We start from the raw sequence: 25,814 nt of genomic DNA on the forward strand, positions 1-25,814 counted from the left end.
ACTCACACAAATACACTTACCTAGTACGTTGCTATGAAGACACAATACTATTTACAGTACCCGCTCAATAAATATAAGGATCTTAGGAAACGCCTTCAGAGGGGGAGAAGGCAGAGGAAACCCTCTACTCTTGAACTACTCCTTTTTTTCTTGAGACAGGCTCTCACTATATTTCCCAGGCCAGAGTGCAGTGGTGCCATCATGGCTCACTGCAGCCTCGACCTCCTGGGCTCAAGCAATCTTCCCACCTCAGCCTCCCTAGCAGCTGGAACTAGGAGTGTGTGCTACTATGCTAGGCTATTTTTTTGTTTTGTTTTGTTTTTGTTTTTGTTTTTTTTTGTATAGACAGGATCTCACTATTTTGCACAGGCTGGTCTTGACCTCCTGGCCTTAAGTAATCCTCCCCACCTCAGCCTCCCGAAGTGCTGGGATTACAGGTGTGAGCCACTGTGCCCAGCCTTGAACTACTCTTATGTTCATGTCAAAAACCTTACCTGACCTTTACATCCACAAATCCATCCTGCAAGATATATGTGTATATGCACACACACACATCAAAAGTTGAGGATCATTTATAAATTCACATAATTTTTTACTCATATAGAGCTATGCATAGAGTTTGAACCAACATAGAAAGCGCTTTTATTTTAAAAATGAGATTAATAAAACATCCTGATAATTATTGTTTTCTAGTCTTTTGATTGTAGCTCATATAATTTTGCATGACAAATATGTTTTCTCTTTGTTTTATATGTATACATGGTTTCTGTGCCTTAGTAAAAATGCCAACCAAGTTTATTTTTTTCCTTCTTTGAATAATTTTTGCAGAGCTATGAAGGAAATATAGAAAATAAAAGATAAGCTACTACATGGAATAAAATTCATAAAAAGCCCTTCCGTAGTATTTCTCCAAGTAGCATCAGCTGCATATTTCTGCAGAGTGCTAAGTTGATATTTTTGATAATTCAAGGATTCGAGCCACCATCCAGTTTCATTCTGCAGATGTAGGATAGTTTAACTGCTCAAGTAGGTCATAAAATACACCATTTATAAAGCACTTAGCTACACTGTACCATGCAAAGGATAACATGCTAAAACAAAGACTTTTTAAAGGAGTTTGATATTAAAAGCATCACAATGCAATTATTCATCCTCAAAGGTCTGTGTTGCAGAATTCATGGTTTAGATTAGAGAATATCAAGGGGCAGCATTCTGAAGTGTGGCAAATTGGGGGAACTTCTCCTAGCATATTGCACCTCATGATAACTGAAACTAAGTGCAGGGCTGGCTATTTGCTATTCTATGTAGCAGTTAGACAAAGCTAGTTAGTAGCATTGTGCTCAGTAAATACGTTTCAACATACATTAACTGATTATCCATCAGTGAAATATTGCACAATTAATTTTATAGTATAACTGTCAACTGCAGAGATGATGGGCATGATTTGGAGCAAGAGCCCACCAGAGGATGTTTCTCAGCCTTGGTACTGTTGACATTTGGGGCCAGATGCTGCTCCGTGGGGCTGTCCTGTGCATTGCAGGCTGTTTTGCAACATCCCTAGCCTCTATCTTCTGAATGCCAGTAACTCCCCCACTCTCTGTCCCACCCACGTTGCAACAACTCAGAATGTCTCCAGACATTGCCACACGTCCATGAGGAACAAAATCGCCCTGGTTAGAGTTACTGTAATTCTCAAATTGCCGATTTTTACATTAGTATTTTAAAGCACCCCAGGTCATTGGAATTTGCAGCCTAGCTCGACAATCAGTGGGCTATTCTTTTGCAAATTAAAGTCAGACCTACCAACCCGGAACATCAGCACCATCTGACAGCTTGTCAGAACATCACACTCCAGGGACTGTTGTGTGGTGGGGGGAGGGGGGAGGGACAGCATTAGGAGATATACCTAATGCTAAATGACGAGTTAATGGGTGCAGGAAATCAACTTGGAACATGGATACATATGTAACAAACCTGCACATTGTGCACATGTACCCTAAAACCTAAAGTATAATAAAAAAAAAAGAAAGAACCCATTATATGTTAACATAAAAAAAAAGAAATGCAGATTCCAGATTCCTTCCTTCTTAAAAAAAAAGAAATGCAGATTCCCAGACCTACAGACCCAGAGTGTGCATTTTACCAAGACCCCCAGGGGATTTCTCTGCACATGGAGTTTTAGAAGCCATTCTCTGGCTCGTACAGCCTCCTCTTCTCAGAGAAGTCTCCATAATTCCCAGGTCCCGCTGAGCAGACAGTTCAAGCAAGCAGATACAATGGTTGCACCTCGTCACCCTCACAACCTGACAGCAGACTGGATTGGGGAAGATGCCTGACATGGTGGATGCAGTGGGTGGATGCAGCATCTGTCAGTTACCAGGTAAAGAACTAATTAGATTCTCTCTAGAGAGTTTTTGTTACTGACAAGGGCTCCAGAGACTGTGTTGGTTTTTGTTGGGAGACAACAAGATTGTGTTGGTTCTTGTTGGAACACAACAAGAAGTAAATACTTGGGGCAAAGCTGAATGACCTGAATGGCAGATACTGACAGAGGAACCTCTCCTGCTCAGGTCTTGGCTATCTCTGCTCTCATCTTTCTTCCTTTCGTTGTTTCCTCTCCTTGGTTCAGAGATTTTCCTTTGCCTCCAGGTTGCCCTTGGTGCCCAGCTGTGGGCGTGCAGTGCATCAGCTATTCTTGGGTTGGGTTGGCATCAGCTATTCTTGGGTCGGCCTTTTCCTGGCAAGAAATTATACCTGTGACAAAAATGAAAATGTGTTTTACTTTAATAAAGTTGGAGGATGGGGATGTAAAATAATGGTACCATGCTGTATCATTAAGTTTATAATGCAAATTCTATAATTGCACATTGTCTATTGGTTGAACTCTTATGAAGAGCCATTTGATGTTTAAAGAGGCATAAAAATAAATACCTACTTTACTGTCTAATATTGTTTTAAAAGGTACATATTGGGAAATAATCCAAAATAAAGAAAAGGAGAATTAAAAACAACTTGAGTGTTAGTAAGTAAATGAGTAAAAAACTTATATTTTGTCAACTGATAGAAATATCATACAGCTGTTAAAATGATAATCCCTAAATTTGTATAACAACATTGAAAATGTTTGTGTCAATTCAGCGACAAAGGCAAAAACAAAATTTTATTCATGGCAGGCAAGATTGGAGCTGTAAAACGTGTGGATGTATAAGGAGAAGATTGGAATGAAACACAAAGAGTAAAATTTGTTGATTTAACATGAGATGGTGCACATTTTTAGATTTTTGCTTTCATAAAGTTAGATGATTGGTAAAGATGTGCATGTGTTTCTGTCACCTCTGTCATGTCTATCACCTCTTGTCATGTCTCTTGAAGTGTAGTGCTTCTTAAACGTTCCCTCTATGTAGGTTGAAAAATCCAGGAGACCATAGATACACTTTAATGTTAAATGAGCACGAGATGGCACGATTTTTAGTTGCTATCTTCTTAACTAATTATTTTTCATTCCACTGTAACAAAGAGATGTTTTCAGGTATACCTAAGTGCAAGAATGATAACTACTTTGTCTATAAAATTTGAAGTGTACTTGTCTATAAAATTTTAAGCTTTTATTTATTTATTTTAATTAAGAAAAGGGCAGCTATGAGGAGCCTGGCTGGGGCTGCATTCAGAACCTTGCTGCAGTTATTGTGAACTGTTTTGGACCCTTACATGAACTCTGTAAGCCTTGCTTTGTTGCCCATAAAATGGGGATGGCCACAATAGAACTGGCGCCGAGGTATTTGTTAAAATTAAAGGGGCCATTTAAATGAAAAGCACAGTGTAATGCCTGGCAAATTATTACTATGGAAAGCATATTAATTGTCTTTGTTGTTTCTATCTTATGTCAAACAGTAGATCTGTGTAAGGCAGATAATTATATGGTCAATGACTTACATTTTACTATATTTTCAATCTTAATATTTTATTATGATCTATAATCATTCCTATTGGACTATCACTTATTTTTATTAAGCATCAGTGCATTCCTAATAAACTTCAATATTATCAAGATGATTTAATGGAAATCATGGAAGACTGTTCGTTTATACTTAAATTAGTGTCTACAAGGCATGCAGACAAAACTATTAGTTAAGAAGGCCTGATTGAAAAGAACAACCCATTTTTTATTACTTTTGACTATAATACTTTTTTTCTTAATTTTTCTATTATGGCATATATATGACCTAACCTATTGAAATTACTTCCTGACACCAGAAATTCACATCTTTCATAACTTTTGGATGCTATCGTTTCTCCCCCTGAAGTGTGCTACTGTCAAGATGAAGCCACTACAGTAGTATTCAATATGATGGCACATTCTTATCTCCGGTCAAATAGAATTTTACAATCTGTACTCTGGCAGTAACTGCACCATCTCAATCTAAATCTATTTTGGTTATTCGTAATATATTCTCAATAAAGAGAATAAGATAGTTATGTATTTGCCTTCAAATAATTAACTTTAAGCAAAGCTTTCACAAAAGAGGATTTCATTAGATAAAAGTGTTAACTCTGCTTACTATTAGAATGCATCCCTGAGCTTATAATTGAAGTCAACAAGGAAACAATGTTCAGCTAACTGAAATTTTACGTAGTAACACCCAGTGGAAGTGCCATCACATTCATTAATGGAAACATCTTGTGCTACTTCTTGGGTAGCAGCTCCCATTGAGTCTGTCTTGCTTCACTGTGTCTTGAAGGGAAGCGTTATCTACTGTTTGCTTCAGACCATCTTTTCAAGGATGTTTGTGTAGCAAACAGCTTTGGAAAGATAGACTATACTATCTTCTTCCAGAGCAAAGGGCCAGGATGTCCACCACTGCATTAGTCTGTTCTTGCGCTGTTATAAAGAAATACCTGAGACTGGGTAATTTATAAAGAAAAGAAGTTTAATTGGCTCACAGTTCTTCAGGCTGTACAAGAAGCATGGTGTTGACCACCTGCTCTGCTTCTGGAGAGGCCTCAGGAAGCTTACGATCATGGCAGAAGGCAGAGGGCATTCAGGCATGTCTTACATGGCCAGAGCAGGAGGAAGAGGGAGGGGGGAAGTGCTACACACATTTAAACTACCAGATCTCTTAAGAACTCTATCACAGGAACAGCACTATAGGGATGGTGCTAAAGCATTAGAAATTGCCCCTGTGATCCAGTCACCTCCCCTGAGGCTCCTCCTCTAACACTGGGGATTACATTTCAACATGAGATTTGGGCAGGGACACAGATCCAAACCCTATCCACCAGGATCCTTAAGCATGGGATGCCTCTTCTGTAACATATCCACTGCATTTGTAGGAGTCCATTTCAGCCCATCTGCTTCAGCCTGGTGGGACTTTGATGCAAACAGACCTAATGAAAATGTGATGCTTCCGCTTCTTTTTGTGCCATGAATAATAATCTGTTCTTTATCTCTGACCCAGGAGTCTCATGTCTTCGGCTAACCCCTGTGACATTGTGGCAGGCTAACTAGTAAGCTTGCATGTAGAGTAAAATCTCAGGCCCTTCACAGTTCTTGATGTGTGTAGTTGTGAGCATCCTTAGGCATAAGATGCTGGGATGGCTCTTGTGAGGAAAAAAAAATCCTTAGAATTTAAATTTAGAATGGTTTCTTGTCAGAATAGTGTTTGTGCTCTTCTCTTTTTGCAAAGATTTTCAAATCCACTCAATCCATGTAGTTTTACACTAGCTGGAATTTTAGTTCTGACCATTGAGGATTATTTTTTGGGTTCTGTCTTAGTTCATTTTGTGTTGCTCTAACTAAGTACTGAGAATGGGTAATTAATAAAGAGCAGAAATGTGTTTTCTCACAGTTCTGGAGGCTGGGAAGTCCCAGATCAAGGCACCAGCAGGTTCAGTTGTCTGGTGAGGGCTGCATCTTCCAGAAGGGAGGATCATTGTGTTTTCACATGGCAAAAGGCAGAAGGGCAATTGAGCTGAATGCTACCTGCAGCTTCTTATATGAGGGCCTTAATAGCATTCATGAGGGAGGATCCCTCAAGGCACAGCCACCTTTTAAAAGCCCTACTATCTACATTGGTAGTGTCACATTGGTTACACCTGAATTTTGGAGGAAACACATTCCAACCATAGCAAATTCCCTGCAAAAAGTTATGTGTGTATGTGTGAGTGGGGGTATGTGTGTGTATGTATATATACATATATTTGTGTATATATATATATATATATATACACACATATATAATTCTTATATTTTATATTTTATAAAATATAAGGATCCATTTTATTTTCTTCTGGATACTAATAGAAACATTCTTAATCCAGGCTGCACATTAGCCTGGGAGAGGAGGACTTCTGAACAATCCCATGGCACCAGGCATGGTGACTCACGCCTGTAATCCCAGCACTTTGGGAGGCCGAGGCAGGCAGATCACAAGGTCAAGAGATAGAGACCATCCTGGGCAACACGGTGAAACCCCGTCTCTACTAAAAATAGAAAAATTAGCCGGGCGTGGTCACGTGCACCAGTAGTCCCAGCTACTCAGGAGGCTGAGGCAGGAGGATCACTTGAACCCAGGAGATGGAGATTGCAGTGAGCTGTGATTGCACCACTGCACTCCAGCCTGGGCGACAAGAGCAAAACTCCATCTCAGAAAAAAAAAAAAAAAAAAAATCGGTAGACCAACCCTACCAAAATCTCTTATTAAATCCCATAAGACCATTTTAAATGTGTTGCCAAATTTAAGAACCATTGGCACAAATTCACAAAATGTGACAGTTTTCCTTGTTGTCATGTCTCTTGAAGTGTAGTGCTTCTTAAACTTTTAGATGTGGCCAAATCACTTGGGGATCTTGTAAAAGTTCAGGTTCTCATCTGGTGGGTCTGCAATGGGTACCCAATAATATGCATTTGTAACAAGCTCCCAGGTGAGGCCATGGCTTCTGCTTCAAGGTCTAAATTTTGAATAGCAATGTCATAGTTGTTATTTTCATAAAGCAAAAGCAAAACAATACAGAACAAAAGAAAATGTAACCCAAGCATCAAGTGTTTCAGCTGTTGAGATGAGGTACATGCTCTTTTCTTTTTCCTTTTTTTTTTTTGTGACAGAGTGTTGCTCTGTTGCTCAGGCTGGAGTACAGAGGTGCATTCATTGCTCACTGCAGCCTCGACCTCCTCGACTCAGGAGATCCTCCCACCTCAGCCTCCTGAGTAGCTGGGACTATAGGGCACACCACCATGTCTGGCTAGTATTTTTGGTATTTGCTGTAGAGATGCACAGGTTGGTCTCAAATTCCTAGACTCAAGTGACCCTCTCACCTTGGCCTCTGAAAATGCTGGGATTACAAGTGTGAGCCACTGCACCCTGCCATGGTACATGCTATTAAAAGAATCTTTTTCTGATAATACTAGTGATCTGAAAACTAAGGTGTGGAAAAATAAAGAAATATTGCTGTCAGGAAATCAGCAAACTGTCTTTTTATAAAATACACTGATTTTTGCCACTGAAATCAGCATTTGCTACAGAATGAAGCCCATACAATTAGAATTTTTTTTTTTTTTTTTTTTTTTTTTTTGAGACGGAGTCTCGCTCTGTCGCCCAGGCTGGAGTGCAGTGGCGCAATCTCGGCTCACTGCAAGCTCCGCCTCCCAGGTTCACGCCATTCTCCTGCCTCAGCCTCTCCAAGTAGCTGGGACTACAGGCGCCCGCCACCATGCCCGGCTAATTTTTTTTTTTGTATTTTTTAGTAGAGACGGGGTTTCACCGTGGTCTCGATCTCCTGACCTCGTGATCCGCCCGCCTCGGCCTCCCAAAGTGCTGGGATTACAAGCGTGAGCCACCGCGCCCGGCCCTACAATTAGAATTTTTTAAGCATCTGAAGCCCCTCTGCCTGGCCTTGGCATTTATGTAGCTGAAAGGGAGCATTACTCTAGAAAAATGCTTTCTTTCTGTAGCACATTTTTCATTAAGACCACATTGTCACTTAACTCATATTGCTTAAGAATACCATCCAGGAGACAAAAACATTTCAAAGGAATTGTACTATGACATTCCTACCATGTGGGTCATTACAAATTGCCTTGCTGTGGTTTAAAAGCAGAATAATTGAAACAGAAGCACAAGTACAAGCTCTAGAAGTAACTTCCCAGTAGGGTTTTACCCTACAGGGTACAAGCAATAAAAACATTGAGCACAGAGATGGAAATAGGCTGTGGCTCAAATCACACACACACACACACCTCACATTCACACCTGTTTCCCTTTCTTGCTGGAGGTGAAAATTGGAATGCTATTATAAGCTTGTGCAGATGACTATAACTGAGAAATCAGGCACATCACAGGGACATCATTGCACCTACAGCCTCATTCCTTTTTTGAAAGCTGGCAGGGCACATGCAATATAAAATGAAGGATGAGACGGCATGTCTCCAGCAGGCCAAAAAAGTTATGGGGCACTGAGGAAGTATGGAAAATGCTCAGTTGCTCTCAGAAACAAACAAAAAAGGAAATAAATAAAAATACTGGAAAGAGAGACGGAAGCATAGTTGTAGCCTTAGGTATGGGTATGCCAAAATGCAGGGAGTAAATAATAAAATAAACATGTGAACATAAAGGCATCTATGTGTCCCCATGTGTGAGGTGTGACTCAAGATTGGACTATAGCAGTGGCAGAGGATGTTTTGTTCAAAAGCTAGATAGATACGCTGTCAGATGGTAGTGTCAGACTATACACTCAGCCAGCATAAAAGTTGCATAAATCTATGAACCTGTAATGGAAACCACAACGCAATCTATCAGCATTGAAATATTTTGAGAGGAGGACAGTTTGGCATAATAGGAACCTACGCTGCAGGTCAACATCCAGGGAGGATATTTGGAAAGTGTTTTCCAAACAGATAATCATGAGACATCTTCACCACACTCATGAGCAATAGAAAGCTATTTCTTGTGACTAATGTAGCATAAGACAATTTCTATTTTGATGAAAATTTGACAAAAGACAATGAAATGAAGTAATATTACCTGAGCATATACATACATGTACCGGGGTATTTAAATGTGCTACCTCCTAATTTTTACAAAGTCTTATGGAAAGTCTTCATTTTATAGTTCGAGCAGCGGAGACTCTGAGAGCTTAAATAATTTATAAGGTGCGTCCAGATGGACAAAGCTGGGAAACAACCTCAAGGTTGATTTTTTTTCTTTTTTAAAGTATCAAGCGAATTTACCCATACACACCCACTGCTTGGCTAGACTAAGATGTTCAAAGGAGAACTATGATTGAAAAAGAAAAGAAAAAGAACAGCAAATGAAAGCAGCCATCCTCACTGAGAATCTACCTCTTTTCCAGAGCTGTGTTTTATGATGAGAATTTGCCACTAATCCTCCAGACCATGGTGAGATTTAGGAATCACTGTCCTGAGTTTGCACATAAGGAAACTGAGGATAAGAGTGGACCAGGTGTCCTGGTCACACAGCTAGAAAATGGCCAAGCCCCCTCCTCTGCTGCCACCTAGAGAGGTCGTCCACTGCCTTCCTCCTCAGTCTACTGTTTGAGCTCCGTGAAACCATCTCTTCCCTCTTCACCTTGACCCTTTTCCTCCAGAGAACACGCCTCACTCTAAGTAGTCAAGCACCCATAGGCCATGCCTCTGTGTTACTTCATCATCCCTCCGCATCACCCCCACCAGCTCTGCAGAGGAATTCAAATGTGTGTGTTTCGCCATGAGCAGCTACTGCTTTTCTTTTCTCTTTAGGTGCCCTCTCTGATTTTGCAAGAAAGAAAACAAAGCAATTGTTAATTGCTTTGGGACCCTGCACTCATCCATCCTCTGGCAGATTTGGAGACTCAGTTGTAATAAGAGTGAGATGGCCAGGCTCTGCTTCCTCTTTTTTTTTTTTGTCCAACATCATGGTGCTGCTCATAGGTGTTATCAACAAGAAGGTAGATGTGATGCCTGTGGCAGATTGGAGCCTTAAATCCTTTAGATGTCATCAAGTGGACTGCTCATCTGGCTAGGAGTCACTGAATTCAACGCACCATCCTCTGCTTGATGGACTCATAGAGGGTCCCTGCCTTTCTATCAGGCAGCTTTCTGCTTTGTTTTTCTTTTTATCAGACTGTAATATCGGGCTGACTCCGAAAGTGGTCTATAATTCTGTTAGCGATCCTTCTGTGTTTCTACACAAAACATTCATGTCCAGAAGCCCCTGAATTGAGATATTGTGGCTGATGAGAATAGAAGAAGCCCTAGGGCCCTGAACATGGAGCAAATAATCTGCTCCCAAGCTTGGTCCTGAATCAAATCCTTTGACTTGAACTAACCTGTGATGCAAACCTATTTGACTGTTGTCATCAGAAGGGTTTCCTCTGCAGGTGTGAGGAACAGCATGGCATATCATTCTACCATGCCAATTGGTGCAAATTGCTATCACATGACTCAGTTATTAAATACAAAAGAAAGAGGGGAGAGAAGATAAAATTGGTTAGAAAGTTGAGGGTTGTTATTTCATGCAGTGACTCTCTTTGGACTCTTGCTAAGTAAAATATGAGTAACAAGTACAGTATTTTTGTTTTCAATAATCTCCAGTTCTCTGAAGCCTGAGCTGGCTTTTTGGTGCCATCCTGAAGGAGGATGGAATGTAGCTGAAATCTATGCCAGAGAGTAAATGAAGTGGAAAACCTGTACCTTCTGTCCTGGTGCACCTTGAAACAAAAATGGAGAGAGAGTGTGGTGATCACAGAGCAGGATCCTCATTTCCCCCACTTATTTTGGGATGGAGCTACGTACACATTGGAATGGCATAAAGATGCTGTGGAAAACTAGCACCTGTGTCTCTCATCTCTGCTGGGGAGATGATGAGGCTCTCAGAGAAAGCAAAGTCTTGCAAAGGCTCATGATCTCTCATGGTTTGAGAGGAGTGGAGAGATGTTGTCTGAGGGCTTGATGGGTTGGGGGGTGGGAATTGTAGCTCACCTCAGCCATTCTGTGACATGTAGTGGATTGGGAACTTTATGTATATGTGAATGTGGAGACACAGGAGTGATGACTAGGTCAATATGGGAGGGAAAGTTGCTATATGCAAACTTGGAAACTAGTGACACATGGCTGGGGATGTGAGCTTCAGGGTAGAATGCTGGCACATTCCCCCAGCAGGATAGATTGGAAAGATCTAACCCAGTCCAGGAACCAAACTCTGCAGGTTCCTCTATGGCACAGAAGAGTGAGGATTCATGGCATCCACAAGTTTTTAAGACTCCCTTCTTCCCAGCACCCTAAGGCCATGGTAGATTGCCTATATACATAGATAGTATCATCGGGAGAAGTATAGAGCAATAACAAAATTAGCAACTGGGTATTGACCCAGGGGTCAAGTCATTCAAGAGACTAAACAGAAGAAATTGTCACACTCTGAATTGGTGGGTTGAAAGTTTGTGATTATTCCACACTCTCAATGAGGTGAGAAAGATGAGCCAGGTGTGGTGGCTACTCAGGAGGCTGAGGCAGGAGAATCACTTGAGCACAGGAGGTCAAGGCTTCAGCGAGCCATGATCATGCCACTGCACTCCAGCCTGGGCAACACAGCAAGACCCCAGTACTAAAAAAAAAAAAAAAAAAAGAAGATTAGATCTACTTTTAAATGCATAAAAAAAGATTAGATCTACTTTTAAACACATAAAAAGCACATGTTTTCTTTGTGCATCTGAGTGTAGAATGAGAACATTTTCAACTGAAGACTACTAAAATAGAAGGCAGGTTCCTCATCTCACTTTCTGACATTTTATGCAAAATATAAACCCACTAATTGCTTTTTCAATAAAGCTTTCAAAATAACATTGACATTTGGGTCATTTTCAGTGAGAGGTTGAAGAGAATTTAAGGTTTATTCATACACTGCAGTCCCAGGGGAAGAAGGGTGACCCTCAAGATAACCACAGGAATCATTTTCTTCTAGACTGAGAAGAGAGTGGTGAGGCTTCCTGAGCTATTTGTACTAGTTTAGCCTTAGGTCTTCCAGCTAGCTCTGGGCAATGAGGCTCCCACACGGTCTGATAGAAACACCATCATGCTAAGTATCAGAGAACAAACTTAGAGTTGCATTATTAAAAACATATTTTTGCTGGAGAGTTTTACCAAAATGAAATGTCTTGCTTCTATTGGTCTTAGGAGAGATCTGACTCGTGTAAAAACATAGGGTTACAGAACTTTGGAAATACAGCCATTTATCGATGCATATCATGCTTGCACACAGATTTCTTTCCTAGGATGCCATTTAAAAATGCATATTTTGGGTAAAAAAATAAGCTGTCACACATATAGACTTCTCCTAGTATTCGGCTTAAACATGTGATGATTTGGGAGGGTCGTTCATGTCCCTAGTGGTTTAATTGCTAAGAGAATCTTTCCCATCCTCCACATTAACAGTTAGAAACAAAAGCCCTTTGTTTCACCAGATATGTGCTTGGGAAATGGTCCATTTTAACCACATCCCATCTGTAGGGCCATGTGCAATTTTAAGCTTTAATAATTTTAGATGAACACAGGACTGATGCAAATGCCTTATTACTATTCGTTCATCAGAACTCCATTCTTTGAAGGAACTCAGGGTCAAGTTTGGCAACTCAGTTTACTAAATTGCTTAGCAACATCCAGAAGGCATTTTCACCAAGTTAGAAACTTATAAACCTGAAATTTGGAAATTTCAGAAGAATGAGTAAGGCATTCACTCTTAATAGAACTTGCTTCCATGGGTCACCCATCCACCAAATAAATACCACAGACAAAACAATCTACCTATATAATATTTGGGGAGTTTTTTGATGTATTGTGTCCAAAAGGCATGTGACAGGTAATTTTGATTGCAGGAGAATAAAGAGAGGCTCACTCACATAAAGTTTTGAGTATCAAAGTTATATGTTGTCAGTCCATAGTGATATAAATAAATAATTGAATAAATAAATACATGGAGGGAGAGAGAAGGGCAATCTTCTTTGCAGAAGAATTCCAATAATTGATGTAGATACTCCATGCTCAGAAAGGTGCAACATCATTTCCCACACCTTAAGCGTGGGCCGTGCTTAGTAACTTCCAGTGAGTAAAGTAGGGGAAGGTGGGAAAAGTAACTTCAGAGTGGAGAAACCTGACAAACACTACCCGAGGTTGATTAAGGTCAACCTCCACAGTGATAAGTCATGTTGACAGCATGTACCTTTAATGAGATATGATGAAAATGGCATTTTACTTCTATGGTCTTCATGCCCAAAACCTACAGCCTTTGTTGAATCATAATTAAAACATCAGACAAACTCAAATTGACAGACATTCTACAAAATACTCACCCAGTACTTCTTAAAACTGTCAAGATCTGAAAAATAAAGAGAGGGAGAAACTGTCACAGCCAAGGAGACATAAAAACTAAATCTAATATGGTATTCTGAATGTGGCATTAGATAAAAATAAGGAAATCTGGATAAACTATGGACTTTTGTTAATAATAATGTATCTACCTTGGTTTACTAATTTTGACAAATGTACTACACTAATATAAGATGTTAATAATAGAGGGAATTGGTGTGGGAAACATGGAAACTCTCTGTACTATCTTTGTAATTTTTCTGTAAATCTAAAACTATCGGAAAATTATTTAAAATGTGTTAAAACTATTTGGAAATTTATAAAAAAGATTTAAGAATTTGTATGCTGTCTAATATGGGTTGGCTGTGTCCGCACCTAAATCTGATCTTGAATTGTAGCTCCCGTAATTCCCACGTGTTGTAGGAGGGACCCGGTGGGAGATACTTGAATCATGGGGGCAGTTTCCCCCACACAGTTCTTGTGGTAGTGAATACGTCTCATGAGATCTGATGGTTTAATAAGGGGTTTCCCCTTTTGCTTGACTCTCATTTTCTCTCTTGCCTACCCACATGTAAGACATGACTTTCACCTTCTGCCATGATTGTGAGGCCTCCCCAGCCATGTGGAGCTGTGAGTCTCTTTTTCTTTATAAATTACCCTGTCTCGGATATGTCTTAATTGGCAGCGTGAAAATGGACTAATACACCCCCAATGTGATTTTTAAAAGAATAAGTGTTTTCTGCAAACAGCAGCTCCCATCTGATGTCCTTCATCTCAGAATGTCCTCTTGTTCCAGAGTGGATCTCATACATCCCGTACCATCTCTTGTAGGATTGCCGAGAGCTTTTGCTTATTTAACTGTTGTATCGTTCGCTGGGTTGGCATGCGTAATTCCTGTGTCTGCTACGATATGGGATACTACACTAGTACATCTCGTATAAACACGCCTTCTTCACTTGACTTTTATTGGCACTTCTGTTTTGGTATTCTATGCCTTCTGCCTTAAATGACCCCTTCGTATGTACATAAATCTCTCTCCCATCTGTTTTATAACGTCCAAGAGAGATATATTAATAGTTACCCATCCTTCCTCCTTCCACGGTGTTTAGTGCAATTCATAACTAGCAGCACAGTGGGCACGGCACGTACTTCAAAAATACTTATGAGTCTGCACAATTAATTTGAGGATCTTAAAACATTTCCAGAAAGGAATAGCAGTTCTGAATACTTGGAGATTTCCTATTTCACTTTCATTATTCCAGCATTTTACTTTTAGAACTCTTTCAGGGAGATAGAAAATTGTCAGCTCATTCTTAAAGATATTCAGGGAAGGCAGTTCTACCAGCTTCAGCAGAGGCTGTTTCAGAATATTAAAACTAACTATATCAAAAGAAACTTTTCTTCCTCTTTCACCTAGTTGGTGTCTTAGGCCACTTCCCTTCCCTCAGCCCACGCACATTGTTTTCAGCTGAGATAAAAATATAGCTGAGCACAGTCCTATGTGGATTTGAAGATCATTAAGTTTCTTCACAGCTTTCTTTTTGCCAGACCATGATCATCTTAATCCATTTTCTATGCAGGTGGGGGTTTTTGGTGATAATTTGTTTTTGGTGATTAAGAAGTTGTATGCTATTTGATATGGTCTTTTTTTTGGTCATTAATTGTTTGAATTTTAAAAATTTATCAACATCTCCATTGTCTTTGATGTCTAAGGTAAAAATCTGAAAATACTACCACTTGATTAAAAAATTAAAATAATATTAGGAAGAAGGATGAGGGGGAAGATAAGGGGATGGAGAATGACAAGAAGGAGGACAAGGAGAAAGAAGGGAAGGAGAAGGAGGAGGAGGAGAGAGAAGAGAGGAAGGGAGATGGGGAGGAGAATAAACTACTAAAGCTATATGGTAAAAAAGACATTACTTACATTAAACATTTATTATTTGTAACTGAAAATTTACCAAGTTACTTAAAAAAATTATGATCGGCAGTGATCTTCTTGATCTTAGCCATGCCACCTAATCTTCCAAAGCCTTGTTTCACTCATCACTCAAGTGACCTTGCACCACTCAAGTGACCTTGTGCCAATATTTGTCGAGTTTGAATGATACCACTAAAAGTCTCTGCCCTCCAGGAGAAAGGTATTGTGGGCAAGGATGGAATACTGCATGTGGCTTTGAGTATATTTCTTCATACAGGGGAGTCAATATTTCATGGAAACGCTGAGTAAGTAGAGAATAGGGATGAAGCTGTATGTCCTCTGAGCTATGCCAGCTCTAAGAGAGATAGCAGCACATCAAGGGGTGGAAGTGAGAAAAATACCTAAAGATTCTCATCATCAGCTTTGAGGCAACACTAGCGGCAAAGGTAACCAACAACTCTGCCCAAAGTCAGTTCTCCTAAAACCAGATTTTCTAAAATGTAATCAATTTTTTAAAAGTTAACCTAAAATCCAACTCCCTTATGAGTGTTTTTGTCTCTGAAGCAAGGTGGTCATTATAAAATTGAACTTCATTGTATGTTGATCTTCTGGTGAGGAAGACATTGGGCTTAACACTGCCCAACCTACACTTGGTTGATATTTTAGGCAGAGCATTTCTAAAGCTTTATGGTCCAGATATTGAGAAACAGCTATCAAGAGAGAGAATGTTGCAATTGGCTTTTGAGCATGACCACATATTTTTACAAAGATGTAGAGCTACCCTGAAGGCACTAGATGTATCCACTCTCAATCATTCTGAGAAGAGGTTCCTCCTGAACCATGAATTGACTCAAGGTAGGTCAGGTGCAATGGCTCATGCCTGTAATCCAAGCACTCTGGGAGGCTGAGGCAGGTGGATCACTCGAGGTCAGGAGTTCGAGACCTGCCTGGCCAACATGGTGATTTCCCATCTCTACTAAAAATACAAAAATTACACAGGTGTGGTGGCACATGCCTGTAATCCCAGCTACTCAGGAGGCTGTGGCAGGAGAATTTCTTGACCTTGGACAGTGAAAGTTGAAGTGAGCTGAGATTGTGCCACTGCACTCCAGCCTGGGCAACAGAGTGAGACTCTGCCAAAACCAAAACCAAAAACAAAACAAAACAAAAAAAACAAAAAACAAAAATCAAAAAAGGAAACAGTCTGAGATGAGGCAAAGGAAAACGTTTTTCTTTGGGACAAGAGTTCAGTCTGACTCAGACTCTGAGAAATGCACAATGCATAAAATATTTTCAGTTGTTGGAAGATGAGGAACTCCTTGCTACTGGGGTGCAGGCAAGGTTATTGGCAGGGCGTTGAGCCAGCAAGGGGCCTTTGGCTTTGGATAGGTGAGGGTTAACACAGTCAGTAGTTATAAGATGTTTTCTGTTATGTAAATTCCTTCTATTATTCCTGAAAACTTCATCACTTCCTGCTAATGATTTCAGCCTGATCTCAGTGGCTCCATGTTGAACTTAGAAAGGGTCCATCCCCTGCCAGAGTGACACACAAGACAATCTTTCCCCCTACCTGGGACATGGTGACAGGAGCAGGAGAGTATAAGGAACAAACCATATTTTAGTTAGCAATACCCTATTGTTTCAAATATTTTATTATCGATAACATTGCGAAAAAATCCTTAGAATCAAGTCTTTCTTCACGCCCTTGACTATTTCCTGAAGATGCACATGACTTTTCTTGTCAAAGGGTATACACAGTTTTGAGGCTTTTGATTCTTGTCCCGATAGAGGCAGCAGAAGCAAAATGGTAAGTAAGAAACCAATTGATCTGTACTTGAGCACACCTAAGCCAGCACCTAGGAGCCTCTTAGAAATAGCTGTGGGACACCTTGAGAGAAGTTAATCTTGAGTAACTGGACTGATGGAAAATAATCTATCACAATGATATCATGAAATAGAATTAGCTTTGTTGTTGTAGTCTGTAGCACCTTTATTAAGATGTAGTCTTAGTCATGCCATCTTTTTAGCATTTCAATAATATTTGTGTATTTTGTATAATATTCAATGTGTATATGTATTTGTGTGGGTGTATGTGTGTGTGTGTGGTTGAAACACAATAATAAAATGAATGTATGTGAACCTACTACTCAGTTCATCAATGAGGACATTATCACAACTAAGCAATCTATTGAGTATTTTGCTCTTGAGTTTTGTGAAAATATCACATAACATATACTCTTCTATAATTTTCTTTTTGCATTTGGCAGTCTTAAGATAGTCTGTTTTGTTAATGTAAGGATAGTTCACTTATTTTCATTGCTGTAAAATATTCCACCCCACGCATATGTATTTTATTTATCCTCTTCCTGTTGATAACTGTTTGGATTTTTCCAAATTTTATCTACTATAAGCAATGCTGATTTGACATTCTTTTTTGTATCCCCCACTGCACCTGTGCAAGCATTAATGTGAGGTATATTCCTCTTAGGAGTGAAATTGTGGAGTCATTGGTTTGTGACTATTCAACTTTACAAGTTAGAGACACATTGTTGTTCAAAGAGCTGTGTCAGTATACACCCCGATTGCCCCAATGGTATGTAAGAGTTCCAGTGGAAACACATCTTCCCTACTATTCAGCATTTTCAGTCTTAAGTTTTACCCATCCAGTGGGCATGCATGAGATCTTTCTAAAAATTACCCTGAACGCTTTTTCACATATTAATGAGCATTTTACTTCCTGATCTGTGAAAAGTCTGCTATGTGTTTTGTCCATTTTTATTCTAAATTGTTTGTCTTTTTATTTTTGATCTAAAGGAACTTTTTATATGTCTTGGATACTTACCTGTTATAAATTATTAGATTTGCAAATATCTGTCCTTCCTCCTCCCCCCACACACTTTATGATATCTTTGATGAAGAGGAGTTCTTAAAATCAATGTGGTTATATTTATGAATCCTCTTATTCATGGTCTGTGCTTATTGTGTCTTTAAAAAGTATTTTCTGTACCCAGGGAAAGATCATAGTATGTTTTTTAACAAAACTTTCTTACAGTCTTGTCTCTCACTTTCATGTCTTTCATCTATCGATAATGAATATTTGAAAAGACATAAGAAGGGAAGTCTTGGGCCCTTTATTTTTTCTATTGATTACCAATTGTTACAACACATTAATTGATGAGACCATTCTTGAGTTGAGAATCTGCAATGCTGCCTTTGTAATATATCCAGTTTCTATACATGAAATGGTGTGTGTCTGGATCAATATACTTGTCTGTTCCAGCGGTAAATTCGCCCTTCTGTGAATCAACACTTTTTATTGGCCATAAAGTGCATTTAATGTTTCATTAATGTGTTTCACTGTATAGTTCTTGCATGTTTTTAAAAATTTTATTTACTACTGGATACCATGTATCTCATAACAGTAACTTAAAAATATATTTTGTTTGTTTCTAATAAGTTTAAGTGCAATATAATTTTTATATTGATCTTGTGATAGGCCAACTTGTTAAATTCTCATATTTGTTCAGTAATTGGGCTGTGGATTATTTGGGGTTTTCTATGTAGCAATCATTTTATCTGTAATTCATGACATTCGGGTTTTTTTTTCAATACTTATCCTCCTTTTCATTTCTGCATAAATTTATTTCTTTATGGCATAGATTATGGCCTTCAGTGCAGAATAGAAATAGAATTGTCTTACACTTGCTATGAACTGTAGATTTGTAGCAGTTTATTAAGGAAAGATGCTTACTGGGCAACATAGCAAGACCCCATATCAGAAAAAAAGCAAGCAAGAAAGAAAGAAAAAGAAAGAAGGAAGGAAAAAGAAGGAAGAAAGGAAGGAGGAAGGAAGGAAGGAAGGAAAGAAGAAAGGAAAGAAGGAAGGAAAAGATTAGCTTGATAGACAGAAGATACTTTTGAAAATATAGAAAAGCAATTTGTCAATAAATCTTTATAAAATATGGTGCATTTTATACTTTATTAGGGCATATTATTAATGATTTAATGTTGAATTATGAAGCAGACTGTTTCCACATTATAGTTCCTAATATTGAAATCAACTGGCTGTTAGCAGTAGGATTGAGATATAGCACACACAACAATTTATTTATCTAATACCTTGGATGCCATTGGTAAATATCAGTTGCTAGAATCACAAAATTTCAAAAAATGTTTTTAAATATAGATTTGCTAAAATGTAATGTTAGCTTGAAGTTCATACAAGCAACACAGCTTTTCCGGGAGTAACTTGCTCCATAAGGTGAGTGAGAGCCCGAGGTGTTGCTCCAGGTAGCTGTCGGTGGAGAGCTGTGGGGTAAAATAGGTTTGAAGTTCAAGACAGCAACCAGACACAGCCTGGGGTTGAGCCTGCTGGATGTTATCTACTTTACCTTGGGGCTATGTTGTGTGTGTTTATTCTCTGGCTTTCCCAGCTCTGCTACAATAAGCTTTGTTAGCTTCTGTGACACTTACACAAAAATCTCCGTGCGTGAAGCCCCCAAAGTGACTTTCTGAAAAGAGCGCACACAGATTGAGATCAGATGCGGAGCACCCCTCCCCAGCATGCCCTCTGCTGCACCCTGGTGTATTCACACTCACCATGAAGGGCACAAGTGCCTTTTGATCTTCAAGAGGAGAATATGATCGCCGAACAGGTTTTCAGTTGTCACACTCTGCAATACTCTAATTAAATGGTCAGCATGTGCCTCATCAGGGTATCCACTCAAGTAATCTATTTACTGGATTATTTTTATATGTCAGAGTTTTCTTCAACTCTAAAATGGCCAATCCTTCTCCAGAAAGGCATAAGAGCTTTGAATGATGCCCCCCTTTGTGTAATACATCTCTTCATGTAATATATAATTAGCAATAAGAACTCTCTGTTTATTTATAACAGTAAATTATTTATTTCCAAGAATCAAGTTCATGTTATTTCTAATTCATGTCATCTTGCTATGAGGAATGGAAGTCTAATATTTAGGTGGGGGTAAGGCACCCAGTATTCTCATGCCTTTTTGCATCCTGAAAGTTATCATCATAGTGTGCATTTCCGGGTGAAGGTGACCACCACAACCATTCCCTTGGCAAAGAAAAATGTCCATTTATTTTGTACAAAGAGAGGCTGAAATGTAGAGTCCATGAACTTTCTTCTGTTTGTCAATGCAAGGCTCTTGTTTCATAATAAAATAACATATTCAAGAAAATAATTGTATTGAAATGTCACTCTCGTGGATTTCATGAGGTTCTGAACTTAAAGTCTTTGAAGGAACAGTGGTACTGTCAGGTCCTCAGGCTTTGCCTTTAGATCACATGGTTTAAAAGGGAAAAAATATCAACTGCCAGTGAACATAGGCTCTGATCTCTCGTCACTCTTCATTTTTAACGCCTTTTAAAAATGAAATTATTTGGGTTTAATACATGCATAATTTGGAAATGCCATAATTTGGAAATAACAGAAGTCATGTGCTATAGACTTAAGGTTTGTGTCTCCTCAAAATTCGCATGCTGAAATCCTCACCCACAAAGGGATGGTATTTGGAGGTGGGGTCTTTGGGAGGCGATGAGGTCGTGAGGGTGGAGCCTCATGAATGGGATAAGTGCCCTTATAAAAGAGGCCGCAGAGCGCTCCCTCACCCCTTCCACCATGTGAGGGCACAGTAAGAAGGAATTGACTTTGAACCAGAAAGCAGGTTCTCACCAGACACTGAATCTACCGTGCCTTGATTTTCCAGCTTCCAGAACCGTGAGCCATAAATGTCTGTTTATAAGCCACCCCATCTGTGGTTTTCTGTTATAGCAGCCTTAATGGGCTAAGACACCATGGATGGAAAACTAATCCTATTGATCATGATACAATTTTTTTAGAGTAAATTAGGGGTTTGAGGCTAATACTTTTTCAGGACCTATTACTGATTATTTAATATTGATGATTAAATTAGAAAGTAGGCTGTTTCCACATTATAGTTCATAATACTGAATTGATCATTTCTGCCAAGCATTTTCCTAAGGAAAAACAGTAAAAGACAGAAAACATTATAGGTTTCTGTCCTAACAGCTTTAAACCAGATAAAGTCTTATTCCTATTAATTAGCACCCCCCCACACACATTTTTTTTGACTATAATCCCAAGTTTCAGGGCTATTTGAATGTATACAATTTTCTATTAAACAAAGGTCTAATTTAACTTTTCACTAGGCACAGAGTTTTTCCTCATTCTTATAGGTTAATAAGAAGTGGTGATAGAAACTAACATGAGAAATTATTATCAGATGTGAGACAAACAGACAGAATGAGAGAAAGAGAGAGAGAGAGAGAGATTCTGTTTTTCCTTTTCTTCTTTTTCTTTTTTTTTTTTTTTTGGCCAGGAACTCAGAGCCAAGTGTCCTTAGCTTAAAATTTTAAAGTATAAATATTCTTCCCCCTTATTTTTACTTCTTACTTAATTCCTAGTGGTGTGGGATTTCCTTTATTCAAATTATTTGATAGAGAGCATTTTCAAATATTTGTATTATAAAATATTAAAGGATACAATGATATCACTTTACCTGATATATCTTACTTAAAAAAAAAAAAGCAACTGAATCTAACCTTCAAACACTCAAGAATTCTGGACCAAACATCAGCAACCCTTTTCTGTAAAGGGCCAGAGAGTGAACATATTTTGGCTTTGCAGGCCATGTTGTCTCTGCTTTGCCTACTCAGCCCTGCTACTGAAGCATGCGAACAGCTGTAAACAACACTGAAACCAATGGATATGGATGTGATCCAATAAAGCTTGATGCACAGACATTAACATTTAAAATTTTATATATAAAAAAGAGCAGTGGTCAGGGAGATGCAACTTCTGACCCTCATTATAGACCACAACCAGTGTCTAAGGTGATCAGGTGCCCTCAGAAACCTGCATCCAGCCACTCTAGTGTTGTAGGGCTCTGGACAATTAGAAGAACTGTGTATCCTGTGTGTGTCCTGTGTGTTTACCTCCTGTGTTGTTCTGTGTATTTAGACTGTAAGAATACCTTTGTCTGTGCTTGGGGTTGGGAGCATAGGGGTTATATGTACTGAGACTCAGGTTTGGGAAATAAATCTCATATGGAATAACACAGATAAGCTCATTATATCAAGCTGGGAATCCCTAAACTTGTATTCAAGAATGCTGAAGGGACAGCTCAATGATTCATTAAGGTGATGATTTTTCTCATAAAACCAAAAGATTGTTTAGGTTTACTTAATGAGATACTCATTCTACCTTATTTATTTTTTAACATATGTTTTATCAAAAATACATTGTTTTTATGTATTTTTTGAGAAATGTTTTTTAACAGTCTTTGGCCAGAAGTTGTTGAATTCCACCAGACCCAAAATGCTAAAGCTCTCCAATTCATGTTTACTCTGCCACCCTCAGACATCTGCTTTCTTCTCCTAGCCCGTGAAACTCTTCCCAAGTGTCACCAACAACTGCCTGATGACTAAATTCAATGATCTCTCCTCAATTCTCAACATGTATAGTGGAATAACAGGGACAAGTCCATGTCTGGAATGGAGAGCGGAGACTGTAATTATTATCATTTTACATCTTGATTGGAAGGGTTGGCATAATGTTTTTCAAATAATTGCCTCTGATCATCAAATTCATTGTTTAAAGGTTGCACATAAGCCTTTTTTCTCTACTTCACAATCACGTATTGATTATTCACTGTGTATGCTACACATTGCGGCTGGGCCCTACAGAAACAAATATGTCTTCTGTTCTCTCACACATAAGTAATTAACATTGAAAATACTCTTTTCATTTATTTGAGCTGCATTAAAATGCATTTGGTAAGCTACTATATCCAGTTTTATTATTATACCAAGAGTTTTAAAATCATTAACCATTCATGTCTGCCGTGTTCAGAAGCCATGGTGAACACTTTGATTTAAATGTCAGAGTTTTGAAAATCTCCAAATTATATGTTCAACATTGCCTTAGCAAAATGCATTTTAGAGTTATAAATTAACATATATATCAAATTGTCAAATACGTTAACTGCACACACTTTCAATTAACTCACCACTTAAAGTGTGGATATGATATGAAATAAATGAAAGTTGATTATTTTAGGATTCATTTTGCAATGTGATTATAACTCTGACATTTAGACCCAGGTAATAGATAATTAAATACCAAAACATCATGACTACCACATACATTTAATCTTGAAAATAAACTCACAGAAGATAGCTTCAAATGATGATCGCATCATCTGTAAATGACTGTAATCCAATTTCATAAATATTGATGACGTTTCAAAGTTTGAAATCATTACTAGTGTTGAATTTTACTACATTTCATTTGCATTTCCAAAATTAAAATTCTTCTCTGGAATTTCGGAAAGTTCCGTTATTAAAGTGCCCCAAAATAGGTCACATGCAATAATCTAGGTGATAAGAAAAAACAGGCTTATGCACAGAATATTCTTACATGCATTCAACTTGATTTGTCTCTCAAGTTTGCCTGAAAAATCTGTCTCTTGACAGCCTGGAGTCATACATAGCCTGAGACAATTATTTCCTGCAAGCACACATTCAGCAATCCAAACAAACTTTTGGTTAGATTAAAATAGCAATCCTCTTATCACAAACATCAGAACTGCTCCCCAAAAAAAGTTTGTACAGAGAGATAATGGGGCCACAAATTCTGGGAGCATAAAGAGAACGGACTTTAATCAACCTGGCACCTAACTCAAAGCTAATATAATGGTGTTTTCATAGGCCGTAAAGCTATGTGAAGAAGGTGACTTTCCTCTCACTTAACTTTAAAAGCACATGATTTTTGTGCCGTAAAGGGTTTCATTTGGTTGGTTTGTGTTGTAAGAAGTTTACGTTTTTATTTGTTGCACATGGATGCGACATCTGATGGAGACTGCAATCCCTTTATGGCTTTATTGCAAAGCTGGAGAACTATCCGTCAAGCGTTGCCTAAAGCTTTTTGGCTCTAGAGTTAAGAAAGTGTCATTGGGTAATGTCTTTAGTTCTGTAGATATTAGACAATTACCATGTATTGACATTTTTATAGGGAGAGTCTCTCAAGGGAGAGGGGTAGTGAACTGAATACATTTTATTTTGTAAATTTAATGAAAAGACTTAGGGATCCTTACTGCTGTTCTTTGGTAGAACTCTCATATGCATCCATTTATGTATGTAGCTATGTCATGAATTTATATAGCCCTAAAAGAAAAGAACATCAGACTTAGATCACTTCCATTTGAGCTTTAAAGCTATGATAGATTTTGTACAAACTTGAGCAAAGACTAAGCATTCCCATCTAAGTTGGAAGAGTCCAGCTGTGTGGATGTACACACATCAGTTGCTGCCAATTTGAGGACCTGCTCCCACCCAATCATTTTACCCAGACTTGCACCAGAAAGAACAATGAGTGACTGCAAGGAATTTTATCCATCAAAAGATGTAACACAAGAAACTCAAGCTGGTTTGCAGCAAGCATTTCATACTCGGAGAAATAATGTAGTACTTGACACTCTGGGTCCAAATATGCCCAGATTTGGAAGGATATGACCTGATTGTGTAAGCCCCCCTAATAATGTTGGAGGTGGGAGGATCACCTGAGCCCAGGAGATGGAGGCTGCAGTGAGCTATGATCGCACCACTGCCCTCCAGCCTGGGTGACAGACTGAGACCTTGTCTAAAAAAAAAAAAGAAAAGAGTGTAGCAGTTATTAGTATTGCCTATTTCATAATGCCATAATTCTTTGTGGGCATTTTCTGACTCCAGGAGCCACAGATTGGAAACACCAGGCAGTGAGTTTGCCAGTGAACCTCAACCAATGACGGCTGGAGTTGGCATAACATATCCCAGCTCTGTAGTCCCTCAGCTTTGGTCAACTTTGAGGCATGTTCCAGTCTCTTGGGACACTGGACCCTTGTCCTCTGCAAGGGTGCCCACTTTTGAACATACCATTTACTGATTTGCTGGCTTTTCTCCCTTCCCTGTGTCATCTCTCCAAGTTCTCCTTGGGAAGAATCACCTCTCACATAAATGATGTGCATTCTAAGCCTTGCCTCAGAGTCAGGGGTAACGGCTTCATTCAGGGAAGTTAAAACAAACACACTGTGCCCTCGATGGAAAATTAAGACCTCCTGGATTCAGTGAACCAGTGAAGATATCCACCAAGTGCTAAAACTGCCACCTAGCAACTTTCAAATTAACACCTGGCTAAGAAATGCATTTGATTAATTGAGACCCCGTGTACTGTCCACTTAACTACACAATTCTATTAAATGAAGTAGAATGAAGATATCACTTTGATCCTGCATTTTGTATGAGGAAGTATTGATTCAAGCCTCTGCATTGTTGCTTAAAACACACGTACAAATACATATTATCTATATATAGGCATACATATCTACTTTGCTCCATGGAGCAGCACCTGTGTTATCTCACTTCAGGTGTCACATATTTGTTGAGAAAATAATGGGCTGAAAACTTAATCTGGGCTGCAATATTTATTGTTCTGATTCTATGAACCAAGCAAAGGTGATCCAT

The 25,814-nt window shown here is 38.9% G+C and overlaps 1 protein-coding gene across 1 annotated transcript in view; it reads left to right on the forward strand.

Annotated features, from left to right (window-relative positions):
* The first annotated feature begins 2,337 nt into the window (after positions 1 to 2,337).
* Positions 2,338 to 25,814, forward strand: part of LOC100602816 (testis-specific basic protein Y 1-like) — a 102,685-nt gene continuing 79,208 nt past the window's right edge. Inside the window, exon 1 of the mRNA XM_030806985.1 lies at positions 2,338 to 2,380. The gene's annotated coding sequence lies outside the window, so the exon portion shown is untranslated. The remainder of the gene's footprint in view (positions 2,381 to 25,814) is intronic.

Source organism: Nomascus leucogenys, chromosome X (assembly GCF_006542625.1).
Source record: "Nomascus leucogenys isolate Asia chromosome X, Asia_NLE_v1, whole genome shotgun sequence".
Lineage (NCBI taxonomy): Eukaryota > Metazoa > Chordata > Mammalia > Primates > Hylobatidae > Nomascus > Nomascus leucogenys.